This window comes from Oryctolagus cuniculus, chromosome 16 (assembly GCF_051225735.1).
Source record: "Oryctolagus cuniculus isolate XC-2025 breed Fujian yellow rabbit chromosome 16, ASM5122573v1, whole genome shotgun sequence".
Lineage (NCBI taxonomy): Eukaryota > Metazoa > Chordata > Mammalia > Lagomorpha > Leporidae > Oryctolagus > Oryctolagus cuniculus.
The window spans coordinates 45,695,007-45,713,401 of NC_142882.1; the positions used below are offsets into that span (position 1 = coordinate 45,695,007).

The 18,395-nt window shown below is 50.9% G+C and overlaps 1 long non-coding RNA gene across 1 annotated transcript; it reads right to left on the reverse strand.

Annotated features, from left to right (window-relative positions):
* Nucleotides 1-604: 604 nt before the first annotated feature.
* Nucleotides 605-5,401, reverse strand: LOC149121719 (uncharacterized). Its single transcript, XR_016223089.1, has 3 exons — nucleotides 4,012-5,401; nucleotides 3,660-3,797; nucleotides 605-791 (listed from the first exon to the last, which is right to left on the reverse strand). It is a non-coding gene; the product is annotated as an uncharacterized LOC149121719 (long non-coding RNA).
* Between the last annotated feature and the right edge of the window lie 12,994 nt (nucleotides 5,402-18,395).

An 18,395-nucleotide genomic window follows, 5' to 3' on the forward strand; every position in this document is an offset into this window, starting at 1 on the left:
GGGTGTCCGCAGTCAGGGCCCACTAGCTTCAGGCGTCCCCACATAACGAAGTGAAAAGTAGGCCATGGGAAGAAGGGTTCCCCCAAAGAAACTACCCCCATCGTCTGCCTGGGCTTCTGCAGCAGGGGGAAGGGCATGGCCAAGGCCAGCCACAGACCAGAGGGCCCCTCCTGCTTCCGCCCGGGCCAATCTTCATACTTCCTCAGTTCAGCAAATGGCGGCCGTCTACTCCCCTGGCGGAGAACTGCACCGCGCTGTGAGGAAAGCCTAGCTCAGGTCTGCAAGATCTGACTCAAACTGGCTTCTTGCTGCTTCGGTGGTGGTTTGTGGCGGTCCAGCCACTCTGAGTTCAGTGTAAAAAATTCTGCTCCCCGGGCACATCAGGAAAACAAGCTCTAGGCAGTTTACAATCCCTGCCCCTGTTCCACATCTCCCCTCCCCACTTCGCCCAAATCCTACACATTAGGCTACAAGGTGCCCCCTGAGACATTTCACTCCCACTCTGGGGGGTAAAGCACGAAGTCATGCTTTTGTAACTACTTCTTGTTGATCCTGGACATGGCCCAGGCTGGTGGAGAGACACTCTCCTACTCAACATCAACAAAGGACTTCAGACACCGGGTGTAGCCCCCAGAGGCTGTGGGCAACAGGGCAGGCGTCTAGAGGCATCCTCACCTGACATTCAACGTGGCGCCCTGTTGAGCAGCAGTCTGAGGTCTGACAGGGGCTCTCCAAGGAGCCATCCGGGGTGCAGGAGAGACAAGGAACTTCTCTGCTCTCAGCTGTGGTGACTGCAAGGAGTCCCATGGAGAAGTTTAGGAGAACAATCAGTGGTAAACAGCGCCAAGTGTGGTCCTGCCAGAAGGGGTTAAACTGCTCCTGAAGAGAGCTCAGTTTACAATCAAGGGGGTGGGCTGCCTAGTGTGTTGGTGAGACTAGGTCTGAGGTGCACATCAGATGAGAGCAGCCACTACCTGTCCTCATTGTGTTATCTTGTTCTCATTTCCAACCTTTGGCAGGTCAAGGGGCCAGCCCAATTGGGAAAGAGCCTTCCATAGATAATTCAAAGGGGCTGAATCCTAATTCCTTTTTGTGGCTGCTCTAACACAGGCTAAGGCACTTGGAACAGACCTTTAAGCACTTCTCATGAATTTCTTGGCAAAGGCTAACTGATTCATATTTAGGGTCTCACTAGATGGTTCCAGACATTTGGGGTCTCCAGGCAGTAAGTCATTTGTACCTTATGCTTAAAACCTAGGGACTCCAGCCATCTTGGAAACCAAAACCTATCCATTACCACTTTGTCAATGATAAGCAGCCCACATCTCAAATTTCCCTCTACAGACTTTTATACAATATTATTTCTGGGAAATAGACACAGATATCACACATGTGCTGATTCACCCCTGAAATGCCACTACTGGGGCTGGGCACTCAACTGAGGTCTGACACATGGGTGGCAGGGACCCAACCAGTTGAGACAGCATGTGCTGCCTCCCCAGGACTACATACACAAGAAGCTAGACTCAGAGTGGAGGTAGGCCTGGAACCTTAGCATCACCATGTGGGATGTGTGTAACCCCACAGTGTCCAACCTCCTGCTTCAAATCCCACCCTGAGAAGCTTTCAATGCCTTAGACATGCACTGCTGCTCCATCCTGACTTAGACACAGAAACGTCTGATTTCATAGCCAGTCTCTTCCCAGGTGGGATGCAGAGCTCAGGAAATGTGGGAGTCAGAACTTTTAAACCAGGCCACAGGGCAGAGGTTCCACTCCTCTCTCTGTCTGCTCTCACTGAAACTCCTTTAACAGCTCATTTTGTGACTCCAGTGTCCATCCTCTATCTCTCCAACTCATCCTATCTCTAGGGTAGACAAGGGCTTCACACCGGATTTGGATTTTATCCAGAGGCCGTCTGCAGAGCCAGTAACCCATTGGACTTCTTCTGTTGAGGGGAGCTGAGCCCTTCCCATCTGGGGACACCTGGGCCACTCCTCACCAGTATCCTTCCTGCTTGCTGTAGGCACATGGGCGAGGCTCTAAATTAGCCGCTGACGTATGGATGGGCGTTTTGTGGTTTCACGCTCACCCCCATGTCAGTGTCCCTCATCCTATTGGGGTCCCTGGAATAGACAGGAAAGCCAGCAGCAAGCCAGCAGCCTGCCTCCACATCTTTCTGTACCCATGCAGATGTTCTCCATGTTATGGCTCACGAAACACAGTAGGCAGTGTCCACCAATAAAGAAGAATAGCCTTAGCATTGATGGTGTTTAGGTTTTCTGGACACTCTGAGATAGGAAGCATCTGCTAGAACCACCTGACTTCTCTGGGCATCAGGGTCCCAGGAAGCCTGCTGTCTATCCTATCCTCTTTGGGATGTCGAGTTACAAGAGTCAGTTGTGGGATGGTTTAAGTCCAAATTCCAGCTTGGAAAAGAGTCTGCCTCCCCCTCCCCCTATGGACAGGTGCACAAAACTGGTGAAACATGAAAGCCTCTAGGGATGGGGGAGCAAGAAGAATAAAATCCCAGATGTACCTCAAGTGCTGGGAAGGCAAAGCCAACATCACAGTCATCCATTGAGAAGCATGAAATTCCCTCTCCATTTCTACCTATAGAAGGCAGAGGTCTCTAACCCTGAATAAAGTGGCCCCATGCTGTGAAGCAGGGAAGGTCAGACCCAGCAACGCACAGACCAGGCTCAGGGTTTCGCAGACCTCTCCCTTTGCACTCCTCTGTCTCCCAGGGGAGAACCTGACCCCAGCATTCTGGCGTCCTGGCAAAGGCTGTCCCTTTCTCCTCCACAATTCTGAACTGATGCTGAACTTCCGGTCCGGGCAATCCTGTCTACGATAAGGAAGACACTTATCAAACTGCCCAAATGACTCAGCCCTGATTCCCATGAGATGCTGGACAAACAGGAGTGCAGGTGAACGTGCACCTCTCAGCTCTCTGCATCAGCAGCTCAGCATGGCCAGGCCCCAAGCCACACCTGAGTGCCATAAGGTAGACTAAGTGTCCTCAAGACTAAGTGCTCCTGGATGTGCTGCTGCCACCATTGCTCAGATCTTGGTGATGGACAACTTGACCCAGGATGCAGCAAGTGTTACCCACAAGCTGCCTGGCACTCTTCAATCTGACCATACCAACTGCTTAACTCCCAGTTCCCAGAAACCCCTACCCCAGGTTAGGAACCATCTCACATCTAGAGTGTTTGTGCATCAGTACAGGTGACGCCAGGCCTAGGGGTTCCTTGGCACTACACAACTGATGGCATCTGTTGCAAGCACATGCTAGAATGATCCCCAGAAACCACAAGAGAGACTGAGAATGTCCAGAGAGGGACGATGAACTGTGCAGGCTCACACTTGTACAAAGATGAGAGAGCAGGTCCGAGCCCAGCTGTGGCACTGTCTGGGCCCAAGCCAGCCCTGTGGCAGGTGCTGCCTGTATTGGTGCAACTGTGGACAGTGGGTACATGGCGTAGGGGTAAAAGTAGAATAGGCAGTGCCCAAGTAGAATCTGAGGATATCTTGTGTGAGGAGGGGGCTCAGCTTAGGAGCCACAGGAAGTGACCTCACTACGTTGGTGATGACCTAGAGAACTGGGTGCCCCAGCAACCACCCCAACATTCCAGAGTTGAGTCTAAGCCAGCTCACCTGGATAGAGTCTCGTAGCAAGATGTTCCTGAGTTGTATCCCGCGATGCCGAAGCCCAGGCCCCAAGAAACCCTGCTGTGGGTGCCTCGCCCAGTGGTGGGGACGCTGGGCCAGCCCTCACCCCCGATGCTCCTGGAGCTTCAAGCAGAAAAAGGCCAAGGTGAGTCTGGCAGCCAGGGCAGCTCTCTGCTGACCAGGACACCACTGAGACCCCATTGGTAGCCCACAGGCCCGTGGGTGTGGGTGGACATGGTCCACTTCACCCTTGGAGGAGGGAGCCTGAGTTAAGAGGTGGGGGCAGCCTGAGGCCCAGAGCTGCTGGCTGTGGAGGGATCCAGGGACTGCCTCTTACCTGCCATTCTCTGCTCTTGTCTCCCAGGTCCAGGACAGGGCAGCCTCGCACCTGGCACAGCACAGCGGGCTGGGGATCTCAAGCAGCCCAGACAACCGTAGGCCAACTAAAACTGATGACCTGTGTGTAGTGGGGGAGTGGTCAAACTCACCCACAACTCCAAAGCTCATGTATCGGGCATTCCCCCAGGCGCACAAGCCACCTGAGGGCCCCCTCAGTCACTTAATCTTGGTAAAGGCCCAGATAGAGCCCAGGGGGTCCGCAAATGCCCATCTCACAGTGGAGGCACTGGGGCTCGACGACTTCGCCTGTTCCAGATGGGAAGCAAGCTCAAGGCTGGGCCTGGAACCTGACCTGACAGCTGGGGCAGAGCAGAGCCATGACCTTCAAGCAACAACCCCACTGGAGCAGTCATGGCCCTCCAAAGATGAGTGGGGGACAGCTGTGTCCCCAGCTGCAGCCAAGGAAACTGCAGAAGCACCAGACACAGCACTGGCCCCGGCCTCAGCCCCAGCTCCGCAAGTCCCTTCTGCTGCAGCCCCAGTGCCACACCTGTCCTTTCCCGCCCCGGTGTTCCTGTATTTCTCTTTAATCCTCCCCATTGTGTTCCTTGTCTCCACCTTATTGTCGCTTTACCAAAATAAAATTTAATTGATTACCCACTGCGAAATGTGCAATTCACACCATGCGAACTCCCCATACTGTGCCCTCCCCACCCCACTCTCCCTGCACCATGGCCCCAATGCCAGGGACCTGGAGCCTCTGGAGAGGACATGGGCACCTCCCCAGGGGCAGAGCCAGGGTTCCCCGCTTGGATAAAGAGCACCAAGTGCTGGGACAGCCAAGGAAAGCAAAGAACAGGGAGACGCTTGCACGGCTGTGGCAGTGCCTCCTCATGCTCAGGGACATGGACTCTGAGGTCACAGATCTGACCTGCAGTGGGTGTTCTCCCTGCAGCCTCAGTGTCCTCATCTGTGAGATGGGAAGGCAGCCCTGCCACAGCCATCACCGGCACAGGGAATGCGATGCTCTGCACCTCCCTGCACACATTGGGACCCCTGCTTCCAGTATGAGGAGTACACAAGAAAGGGAAAGGGTCCTTACACTGAAGGCACAGTTTGGGTCCTGGGGCCACACACACACACAGAAGCCATCACAGTCTCTGTCCCTGCACTCAACAATGGGTCACTGGCAGAAGGATCCGAGCAGGGATTTGCTCACTGCTCAGGAGACAGGGGGGCCTTGTCTGGGACCCCATGTGCCCCAGACTGCCTGGTGTGCAGGTGACATGGGTGGGTCTTGGCTGGGAACATGGAGACACAGAGGATGTCCCCAAGCACAGTAACTGCTCTTTCCTGAGCTCCTGGGATTTCCCAGCCCCTGGCCAAGCACACGGGTGACCACGTCTCAGCCATGGGGAGGCACTGCTGTCACTCCCCATTTGCAGATGAGGAACCCCCAGAGAGCGAGGCCCCACCCACGTCACGGCTGTGCTGATCCCACATGAGGACTCCCCTCCCCACCGTAAGCCCAGACTGTCAGGCCCTGATGACCCTGTGGGCAAACAAGAGGGCAGTACAGCAGGCCAGGAAGGAGTGGGAAGGGTAGGACTTTCTCCAAGACATCATAGCCACAGGGATTTACTTAACAGGCTTCTCAGCTGATCCACTAGGGCTGAGGGATGCCTGTGGAGGAGGAAGCTGGGGCACTGGAATGCTGACCTGTGTGTGTTCCTGGGAATGGCCTGGATCACACCCAGTGACAGCACTGGCCCTATGACTGTCCCTCTGGATAATGTCCCAGATCACCTGCTGCCTGTGCACCCTGCACACCTGGAACCTGGAATCCAGGTCAGGCCAACTGGAGGGAGTGGGTGGCACTGGGTGCACCTGTCCTGCAGAGTGCCAGGCAGCTCAGTTTGGCTGCCTTGGCAGGGAGGGCCCCAGGGATTCTGTGCTCCCCAGCACTGGGAGGGCACAGAGTGGGGTGTCCACCACTCAGGACAGACGATATCCCCATCTCAAGGTCATGAGCTCATGGTCATGTTAGTTCCAGGTCCTGGGGTCTAATAGCTGGAGCCCACCCCCAGGAGGCTGAGCTAAGTGTCATCTCACCATGTCCAGTGGTGCAGCCTGATGCCCTGATGAACTGTAGGGTCCTAGAGAGACAGGCTGCCCCAGGACAGTGGACAGAGCGGGCAGAGGCCAGAGATGCAAGCCCTGGGCTGTTGTGGGGAGAGGTGAGTATGAACAGCTGAGGGGTGAGCCCCTGCAGGCCTCTATCTTTGCACGTGTCTCTCACTGTGTCCTGACCACTCAGTGACATGGGCATGTGAGGTCCCCACTGAGGCTAGAGGCCCTGCTCTCTGCAGTCTACTCAGCAGCAGAGCCAGGTTTAACACAAGGAGAAGCCAGAAACCCTGGGACTCCCTTGAAAATGAAGCTGCACCCAGATGCCTCTGGGGACCAGCTGCCCTGCCTACAGGTAAACTTAAGTAGGCCCAACAGACATGTGTGCACCAGAAAGCGCTCTGCCACCCAGGATTGCGCCCTCCCCAGTGTGCTAGCCTCAAGTTCACATAGCAGGACAGGCAGACAGACATCTGGACCTGGAAAGTCTTCTGTATTTCCCTGGTGGTGGGAACATCCTGGGCAGACGACAAACACAGCAAATGATGCTCTAAACATCCAATGACCATGACAGAAAATGAGCCTCCACACCTCTCATTTAGTTTTTCACCTCATGAATTCTAAAATGAAACCTAAAATAAAGCATCAAAAACATAAATGTTGAGTCAAAATATAAATCACATGGAAGACAATTTACAAAATGTTTCTAACTTGGAGTGACTCGCAGATTATGAGTGCATCACAACTATGATAGATAATAAAAAGATATAAGGTAATTTCTCCAAATTTCAAACATTTGTGATTCAAAAAATACATTTTCTTTTTTTTCTGACATGCAGACTGGACAGTGAGAGTGAGAGAGACAGAGAGAAAGGTCTTCCTTTACCATTGGTTCACCCTCCAATGGCCGCTGTGGCCAGCATAACATGCTGATCTGAAGCCAGGAGCCAGGTGCTTCTCCTGGTCTCCCATGTAGCTGCAGGACCCAAGCACTTTGGCCATCCTCCACTGCACTCCCGGGCCACAGCAGAGAACTGGACTGGAAGAGGGGCAACTGGGACAGAATCCGGCACCCCGACCGGGACTAGAACCCGGGGTGCCGATGCAGCAGATGGAGATTAGCCTATTAAGCTGCAGCATTGGCCAAAACACATTTTCAATGTGAAAAAACAGATTCAGAAAAAATATTTTAAAATCATGTATCTAACAAGATCCTCTGTCCACAAAATATAAGGAACACTTACAACTGAATAATAGGAAAATGAACAACTCAACCAACCAGGAGTCAAATATTCAAATGTGCATCTCTTCTAAGATAAGCCCAGAAAAAGTTGCTCAACATCATCTGGACCCAGGGAAAAGCAAAGGAAAGCCACAGTGTGAACCAACTCTCCCCTACTTGAGTGGCAGGAGTTTAAACAATGGGGAGGAACCAGAGTTATAAAGGATATGGACAAACAGACCTCACCCATTGATGGTGAGAGTGTGAAATGGTGCAGCCACTGTAGTGTTCAAGCAGTTGTCCCCAAATGGAGATATGAAGAGTTACTGTCGGACTCAGCTACTCCATTCCTAGCTCATACTCAAGATGACTGAAAATACTTGTACCTAGACAAAAGTACCCAGGTAGACATAAGTTGGTATCTGTTAATAAGAACCTAGGATATAAATGGGTTAAATTCTCCACTAAAGGATACCGACTGGCTGAATGGATAAAGACCAACACTCAAGATACTGCCTGGAAGAAGCCCATTTCAGACACACATTACATCAGGATAAAAGAATCTGTCAGAAAGAGCATCTAACAACTGCAAATACATACATGCACCTGAAAACAACACCACCTAAGCATGGAATACAAACAATATTGGTTCTAAAGGGAGGTAGAGACCCCACAACAATAGGAGCTGGGGACTTCACCATCAGGTTATCTAGGCAGTCCAGAAGCACTAGACTTATGAAGTGCTACAAACCAAACGGACTCATCATTTGTGGAACGCTGCCTCTGGATCCTCAACTGCAAGACAGTGCTTAACCACAGAACCTAACTCTATCACTTTTGGGAAGAACAAATTGATTAAATGAAAAGAACATGGAAGAAAACCTGGTCATAACGAGCACACAACATACTCATCAATGCTGTGGGTGATTCATATTGGTATTAAAAAAGAAATCAAAACAGAAGAAAGACTGAAATCTAAGACCTGAGCCTTTGAAACAATTAGAAGAAAACACAGGGGAACTGCTTCCGGACAGTGCTACGGGCAAGGATTTCTTAGATCAGATCCCAAGAGCACAGCATACCAAGCCAACTAGCGGACAAATGGGATTTCACCAAATTAAACAGCTTCGGCACACCAAAGGGAACAATATGTGCCAGTCAACATCTGGCATAGCAGTTAGTAAAGTCAATATAAAACACAACTAACAGCAAAAGCAAAAAAACAACAATAAGTAAGTCAGATTAAAAATGGCCATAGATAGAAATAGACATTTCTTAAAGGAAGACATGTCAGTGGTTCTATTCCACAGCACAGGGAGGAACTACAGATACTGTGAAATACTGGACAAAAGTGCTCATCACTGATCTCAGAGAGATACAAAGCAAAACCACAATAGGATACCAAAGAGACGAAAGATAACAAGTGAGGATGTCTGTGGAGGGGAGGGAACACTTGGCACTCTGTGGGTGCGAATGAAGATTTGCAAAGCAGCAAGGAAGTTGCTCAATAAACAGAAACTACAGCCACCATCCAGTCCAGCAATCCCACTACCTGGTGTACATCAAAGGGAAAGGAAGTTAAGTCTGTGGAAGAAAGATCTGTGCCCCCAATTTTACTGCAGTCCTGTTCCCAGTAGCTAAGGAATGCAAACAACCTACACATCCATCCACCATGGATGGAAAAAGAAAAAAAGGGGTACGTGTACACATAGGAATACTACTCGGCTATAAAAAAGGTTGAAATCTTGTCATTTGTGGTACCATGGGAGGATCTGGAAATCACTGGGTTAAGTGAAATCAACCAAGCACAGAAAGACAAACACCACATGACCTCACTCACACGTGGAATCCGGCAGTTGTCAGAGGCCGGGAGGCAGGTACAAGGGCAGTAGGCAGGGACGGACTAGTGTGAGTCACAGCTGACAGAGCAGGAGTCTCTGTGCTTCTGCTGCACGGGAGAGGACAAGGCTGATGCCCTGTGTATCTCCCTAGGAAGGCAGACACAGCCCTGCAGTGTGGCGTTTGCTTCCCCACAGGAACAAGCCCAGTGAACTCGGGGGACAGAGGAGGTGGAGGTGGGGAGCAAGGGCTTTCTACCCCTCTGCTTACTTCTTGCAGGTCAACCTACAAAGGTGAAAGTCCAGGGCGATCAAAGCATGGACGCACACAGTCCTGACCCTGTGATTCCCCACAAGCTCAGGTTACACTCAGGTCTGAACTCATGCAATCCTAAGCCCTACAAACCAAGAACCCAGATAAGATGATCTGGGTGAAGTTCCAGGGATGCTGGGAAGGGAGATCCTGCCCCAGTTCCCTCTCCTCACACAGTGACACACAGCAATGGCGGCCACCGCAGCTGTAAGTGTGCAGGTGTAGAGGCTCAGGTTTCAGGGCTTTACAAGGAACGCCTTCTGCAATCCTGAAAACTCGAGGAGGGGACTCCTATGCCCATTTTGTAGCAGGGAAATTGAGGCACAGGACAGGGAATCCACATAAAGCCACGTCACTTCTCACAGCAGAGTCCTGTCTCTCCAGCTCCTCATTAATCTGGTTCCACTCCTGTACCCCTGCCCCAGGAGCTCTCCTCTAGGCACCGTGGACACCGGACACAGATCAGATCGATATTGGCCCAGGGCACCCTGGGCACTGTAGGGTGTGGGGCAGCATCTCTGGCAACCACCTGACCCAAGCCAGGAGCTCCTCCCAGAAGTGCCAACCACAGTGTTCCTTAAGGAGACACAATCTCCACAGCTAGGAACCAGGGCCCCATGGACAATCTTTACTCAGTGGACAAAGAAACTGTTTTTTAATATTTTTCATCAATTTTCATTTGACTTGAAAAGCACAAAGAGAAGCAGAGCTCCCATCCGGTGGCAGGGACCCAACTGCTCGAGACACTGCCTGTGCCCCCCAGAGACACGTCAGTGGGAAGCTGGATTGGAAGCAGAATACTGGCAGCCAAACCCAGCACCCTCATGGGGGATACAGGCATCCAAGCTGGCAAGTTGACCTCCTGTGCCACAAACCCCTCCTGCAACAAAGCTTTTAAAAACAAATCCAGCGGCTGGCACCATTACCTGCAGTGCAACCATCCCTTATGGGCACCAGTTCAAGTCCTGGCTGCTCCACTTCAGATACAGCTCTCTGGGAAAGCAGAAGATGGCTCAATTCTTTGCACCCCTGACCTGCATGGGAGACACAGAGGAAGCTCCTGGTTCCTGGCTTCCAATCAACCCAGCTCCAGCTCTTGGAGCTACCTGAGATCTGAACGAGAGGATGGAAGACCTCTCTGCCTCTGCCTCTCTGTAACTCTGCCTTTCAAATAAATAAATAGATCATAAAAAAAAAACTTTAAAAAACAAAAAGACCTAACACATGCACTTAAAAAATAAAAATCAAAGAACCAATGTTGTGACATGGCAGGTCAAGCCACCACCTGCCAGGCAAGCATCCTAAATGTGCAAAAGTTCAGGTCCCTAATGCTCCATTTCTGAGCTGGCTCCTTGCATATGTGTCTGTAGGCAGCAGAAAATGGCCCAAGTACTTGGATGTCCCAGCTTCTCACTTCAGCCTAGCCCAGCCCCAGCCATTCATGCCATCTGGGGAGTGAACCATTAAATGGAAGATTTCCCTCTGTATCTCCTCTCCCTCTCTCCTGGGGAGAAAAAATGTTTGCCGAGACCCACACTAGCTCTCCCTGGCTCCAGGTTAAAACCCAGAACCACTCCCTCTGAATAAGGCCTGGAGCTCCAGGTTGCCCCAAAGCTGCCAGGCACCTGTTCCCCCTATGCCCGCAATGTTACTCCCAGAGAACTCCCAGAGGCACAAGCTCCCAAACCCCCCACATCAGATCCAGTCCTCTATCATCAAGTTCCCTGGAGCTCCCATCACAGTCTGCCATGTGCATTTAAGGAGGGGTGGGAACAAGAGCTGCTGTGCCCATGTCTGCTGCTAAGAGCCTGGCTTCAGTTCTAACCATCTTGGGTTAGAGCCCTGGCCCTTCCACTCGTTGGGCAGGCACCGCGGAGCAAGCACACCCTGCCCCGCTCTGAGCCGCCATTTCCTCACTTATCAAATGGGCTCACTCCACATCATCACACAGAGAATGGAAGGGTAACACAGTACTTGATGTGGCTCCCTGGGAGTTCGGATACTCAGCAGCCTCTTTGATCATTTCTTTTTCCAAAGATGGCCAAAAAAAAAAAAAAAAAAAAGATGTCCCAGTTGGGTGACATCAGAATTGCCAAGAACAGAGAGCTGGGAAATCTGGGTGCCCGGCAGAGAGGGAACAGGTGATGCTTGCTCACCCCACTCCACGCTGCGTGAGGTGCGACTCTCCATCCTGAAGGTGCCTGCAGAGGTGCCTGCCCTGCACAGCTGGTTCTATGACACAGATGTATCATCTCACCACACCTGCAGGTCAGGAGCCCAGGAGCTGCAGGCTCAAGGTCTCTCCTGAGGTTACATGGGCCCATCTGGTACCCTGCCATCTCGGTTCCTTGTGGCTGTAGGGCTGCATCCCCATTTTCTGCCTGGCCTGGGTGGTTAGCTCGGATGCTCGTGTGGGCTGAGCTGATGTATGGTCAGGTTCTCGGTCAGGTCCAGGAGGACTCTCGGGTCCCCTCAGATATTGGCTGACTCACGCAGTGCCACCCACATCATCTCTCTTTACACTGATGCAGTGGCTGATTCAGGGCCCTCCACCACAGCTGCAGAGTCTGTCCCAAGATGGGGCACCACAGGAGAACAACAACGTGGGGTGAGACCCAGGAGCAGGTGGCACCTGTGGGGCATGGGCAGACATCCTGGGGTTGGAGGATAGGCAGTGAGAGCCAAACAAAGGGAGGGTAGGCTGTCCAGGGAGCAGCAGCAGTGAGCACCCAGGCAGGCAGATAGTGCAGCCAGGGAGCAGGGAGCCTGGACGGAGATGTCTCCCAGGATGCAAGATAGCTCAGCCCCTCACAGGCTGTCACCAGGAAGATCCAAAGCTGTGCCCTCCGGTCAGGGAACCACAATGTGACACAGCAAGGCTTCGGGGGCAGAGAAACAAGGCTGGACCAGAAGTGACAGTGGCGAAGGATCCGCAAGGCCCAGGACCTGGTTAGGAGTCTCCCTGATGCTTGCCAGGCCTATGGCAGGTGCTGAGACAGCCCCAAATGTCACTATCCTAGCACCTGTGGGCCAGGCCTGGTACAGCACCTGCTGGCTTCCTTTAAGTGAGCAAAGTCCACAAAACATGGAAATTTGGAGCATGAACCACAGCTACATTTGGAACATTCCCATGGTTGGACAACCCTCTTCATCCTGTCTCAAGTCAGGGTCCCAGCCCACCTTCCTTGGCCTGTGCACTACTCAGCCTGCTGTCCGCTCCCCCTGATCCCGATGAGCCATACAGGCTGAGGGAGGACACAGGCAGCTGGGCCTGGGCGTCAGGGCGCTCATCTGCCCGCAGGACAGCACAGAGCCCACCCGCAACCCTACATGCCATTTAGGATGTCCAGTACACTCAGGCGCCACTGGAATGGAGAAGCCACCTTTCTGCTTAGCTTGCCTCCTTCTTTTTCTTAATAATACTGCAAACCTCCAAATAATAAGATAAAATACAGTCAAAGAAATGTCTACTTAATTTCACCTACTTGAAAGGTAGAGAGAGAGACATACGGAGAGAAGTCTCCCATTAACTGGTGCACTTCCCAAATGCACACAACCACCAAGATAGGACCAGGCAGAAGCCAGGAGCCAGAAACTACATCTGCTTCTCCCATGTGGGTATCAGAGGCCCAGGGACTCAGGTCACTGAATGCTTCCCCTCAGTGCATCCAAGGGGAGCTGGATCAGAAGCAGGGCAGCCAGGTCTTCACCTGGCACCCAGATAAGAAATGGGGTTGCCCCAAGGGGAGGCTTAACCCTCTGTACCTTGAGACTCTCCAATTTACTTTGTAGGCTGACCAAGAATGCAAAACTACTAGGGCACTGGTGAAATGAGCTTCCACTTTTCTATTTTCCTATGGGTAATATTATTTTAAAGATTTCTTTATTTGAAAGAGTTACAAAGAGAGGCAGAGGCCAAGAGAGAGAGGTCTTCCCACTGGGTCACTCCCCAAATGGCAGCAACCGCCAGAGCTGAGCCAACATGAAGCCAGAAGCCAGGAGCTCCTTCCAGGTTACCCACATGGGTGCAGGGGCCCAAAGACTTCTGCCATCCTCTGCTGCCTGTCCCAGGCACATTAGCAGGGAGCTGGACTCGAAGTGGAGCACTCATATGGGATGCAGGCACTGCAGGCTGGGGATTTAACCCTCTGCACCATTGTGCTGGCCTCATCTATGGATAATCTTAACCACATAAGTTGCAACAGATATATTGTAAATATTAATTGCATACAAATACACAATGCTTAACTTGGGCACCTTCAAATCTATTGATATTATTTATATAAAAATACATGTCCCCTTTATAAACGGTTTTATGAACAGGTATGAGATCACCCTGGATAATCTTCCCAGTGAATCAAAAATGTAATCCGTCCTCCTGTGTTGTCAGAACAACCGCGGAAAGCACACTGGGGACACTCAACCAACACCAGTGCTCACGTGACTGAGGCAGTCATCTTGCACAACAAAGACTTCCTTCCAGGATCCAGTAAAAGCAGGAGGCTGGGAGATGAAGAAGTTCTAGAGAATAAAGCCACAGCCTGCAAACCCTCACATCCCATGTGGGCACTGGTTCCTGTCCTGGCTACTCCAATTCCAGTCCAGCTACTTGCAAATGATCTGAAAAAAAGTAGAGAAAGAGTGCCCAAGTCCCTTGGGCTGCTGCAACCCACAAGTTACTGGGCACAAGCTGTTGGCATAGGTCTGGCCCCGGGAGGCCACTGCCACCATCTGGGGAGTGAACCAATAGATGGAAGATATCTCTGTTTCTCTCCCTCTTTTTGTAACTGTGACTTTCAAAAAGAATAAATAAATCTTTTTTTAAAGAATTAGAAATTCTAGAGACACAGAGAAGCCTGAGGGCAGATCTCCCATGCGGGATTCTCAGCACAACAAAAGGATATGGAAGAATCACAGAGTGCAGGGGCAGCGCAGCCATGTTCTTGTCAGCCATTCAGGGAGAACCCTACAGGAGGAAGTCATGCATTGCCAACAGGATACACACCCGGCACTCACCCCCTGCCCCTCCTACATGTCCAGCCCTGCCTCCTCAGCCAGCTGCCTCCATGGCCTAGCTCCTCCATGTGCACCCTGTACTTTGGTTAACATCAACACCTGTCCTTCCCTGAATAACGCAGCAGGTGGACAAAGAGCAAAAACTGGAGTCTGTTCCTCCAATCAACTCTCCACAAACCCTGCACATTCAGGTCATTCCTGTGTCTCCACGCCCAGGCCACAGATGCCAAATGGCCCAAAGGACAATTTTACACTTGAGACGCAGCTCCTGATCTACTGGGGGCTTGCTGTCTACAGGAACTGAGCCTGGTGACCCAGGGCCCACAAGTTATTCGGTGGTGACCCCCAAATCTCCTGCTGTGGGCTGCAGACACACACCACAGTGGAGACTGGGGAGTGACTGTCCTGGTGAGACTGGAAAGAGTCTGAGGTCTGAAGGAGGAAGATTCTGAGCCAAAGATCCCAAGTGAAGCCCTGCTCCCCACTCACACACACCTGACCAGTGTCCTACTGGACTCACTGCCAGCTGGCCCCTGCTCAGACTCCCAGCATGCTTGGTGGACCCTCTTCAGCCAGCTCCCAAGACCACCACTCTCCAGCCCAGTATTCCTACCCAGCCTGACTGCTTCCCCCATGAGTGCTCCCACCTTCAATAGAGACCCCTCCTCTTCCTCTCCCCAACACCGGGCCTGCTGTCTCACTTAGCCAAACCATCCACAGCAAACACCAGCACAGCCCTTAGCATGGCCTGGACATGGCCAAGCATTGCACACGGGAACTCCTGAACTGCCCACAGCAGCCCTTTGGGGGCCCCTTGTGAGACTCCTCACTGCAGCATGTAGTCAACTGATGCAGAGAGATGAAGGGGCTTCCTCATGCCCTGCAGCCAGAAGTGAGAGAACACACATTCAAACCCTACAATGAAGCGCTTTTGTCTGCAAGTTTGGTCTCAATACGAATCAGTCAACCACAACCACTGGCCAGAATTTGGCACCTTTGATCAGAACGTCCTTGTGGACCTATACAACTTCCTCAAATGAAATGGCAAGTGGTCTGAAGTACCTACTTGCAAGAACTCTTCACAACCAACAGTCTGTGTGTAAGGACTGTTCCTCCTATGATGTCCTTCTCTCTTCCCCTCTTTCCCTCCCAAGCCCACCACAGAATCTGAGGCCTCACCCTTCGATCCACCTGTTTTCAATCCAGCTAATGAGACCCTCCTTACTGACCCCCACTCTCTGCTCTGCCCAAACCACTCAACTCCCCCCTAACAACCCAGCCCCAGCCTTGACCTCCCAGCCCCTCTTGGAAACTCCCTCAAAAACACTAACACTTCCACAATCATAGAGATCCCACAGGATCCCCGCAGCAACCCCTCAGGTCAGGCAGACTCATCCATCTCCTCCCTGTCTTCTCATGCCTCCCCATACCAACCACATTGATTGGCTCCTTCCCCCACGCAGCTGCATCACTAGAACCCATCCCCCAACTCAATCTCAGAGCACAGAGAAACATGTTGCCCACAATGGAGGTGGCAAGCCCAGAGTGTCCCACTGTGTTCATGTTCCCTTCTCTCTCTTTTTTTCCCCCACAAATTACCTTTTATTTAACGAGTACAAATTTCATAAGTACAACTTTAGGAATATAGTGATTCTGCCCACCATACCCGCCTTCCCACCCACCTCCTCCTCCATCTCCATTCTCAGTCACATTCTCCATTAAGGGGAAAAAAAAAAAAAAACTGCTCCTCAACAGTCTAGACAAGCACTTTCCATTGCTTCTCAATTTCACCTCTACAGATTTCCTTTTAGGTGCTCTATTAGTTATCACAGATAGAGAGAACATATGGTATTTGTCCCTTTGGGTCATGTCCCCTTCTCATTGTCTGATATGAGACAGCCTGAGGAAAAATTAGGCTCCCTTTCAGAAAGCCCATCTAAATACAAAACGGAGTTCCTCTGCCTCACTTTTACCCTGGTGAGATGTCTAAAATACCTAACCTCCAGGCTCCCTGCTGATGAAAATGAGCGCATCTGGCACTCAGCCTGGACTCATACAGACTACCTGCATCAACAAGACCCCTCACACTATCAGGTGGCGTACACACTCTCCCGGGCACACAGCCAAACTGGACGTATCAGCCTGGAGATTTGGGTGCTCAGAGACTTCATCATATGTTCATCTGTCTCCTGGAAGGTGTGCACAACAATGCTCATACCTGTGTCAACTATGACAACAAAATTACTCACGGCCCTGATGATGTGAGTACCCTGGCTGGGACTCCGTATCTTCAAGTCCAGTTCATTAGCCAATGACATTGATACCAGACTCATTTCTGACAGTTTCAGGTAAGGGACAAATATGGTATAATCCTAGAGGTCTACAACATCATAAAACCAGGTCCCTCCCCAGCTATTATTCAGTTCAATATTTGTGAGGTTGCAAACAAAGGACAAATACAATGCAGGGGAATAGGCTGGGAATGGTCTTATACCCAGGAATACAAACACATGTGTTTCCAAGAAGGCAATCTAGCCAAGGATAGACAGAAATGGGGCTACCCAACCCCAGACTCTCCCCCTCTTCACCAGTACTATTGCCCTTCATGGATATGCATGGATGACCCTTACCCCCTAATGTTCCCCTAAAAGCTGAGGTCAGGATTTAAAACTTAAAAGTGGTCCCTGCTTCACCTCCTTGCAGTCCTGGGGAACCCAACTCAGTAATATACACCATTACCAGTCCCAAAGATCCTAAGTGGGTTCGAGGACAGAGGGCCAGTATTCATATCAATGCCAAAGGTTCCTGGGGGCATAATTCACATAATACAAATCCTTGTAGAAAACCACAACCCCTGCAGGCAAGTCAGGACTCTGCCCCAATTCAATCCCTGGCCAAACAGGATTAGCCCAAGCAAACTTCATCATTCTTTTACCCCGACTCCATGCTCTACAACTAGCAAGTCTTACCCAGGCCATCCTCCAATCCTCGGGATCATCCTTGGGCCAGGACTGCCCGCTCTGCCTGCCAATGAGAGAATGGGAATTTTCTGCACTGGGCCACATAGCCACACCACTTCACACACAGTTCTGTACCCTATGACTACACTGCATCCCATGTTATGGGGCCCACCACCTGTATCACCTTCAACACTGCCTAAGCGGCCTTACCCTAGGACTGTAATAACACCATCACTATCAACCGAACCACAAAAGCCATAAGAGCTCCCCACAGCACCCATTTTTTTTCTTTTATGTTAACACTTTATTTAAACCAGTACAGGCACCATGCTTAACAAAAGACTGTCCAAAATAAACATGCAATATGAACTAGCAGAGACTGGAACCCCAGCTTAATAAGTTGTGCCAATTGTTGGTTTTCTTAAACAATGACAGAGAACTGTTAAAATCCATAAGACTAAACCATTCTAGTTTCAAGCCTCCTGGATGAGATGATATTGGACCATATATATCGAGAGGAACTGGCCTGCCATGTCAGTGACCTTAAACAATACTCAAGTAAGCGCATGTGTATGAATCTTATTCCAAAGAGTGGGAAAACACAGTTTATATCACAAGCTTAATGGAGTTGTTTGAAACATGGCAGGAACACGATCACTGATTTGAAATGTCAAATGGTGTAAGAGGAAAACAAATTTCTCACCAATTTCCAACTTGGAACCATGGGTTTTAAAGTGGCTTAGAAGATTATTTACATATTTCCACAAATACAAAATAATATTTGACCTGAAGTGTTTGAAACACTTTTTCACATAAACTGTAAAGGCTCAAACTCTGTGGATTCCAGTATAATCAGTCTATTGAACAAACAGGGAAAGCAACCACTCTAAGAATGCTTCACTTGGT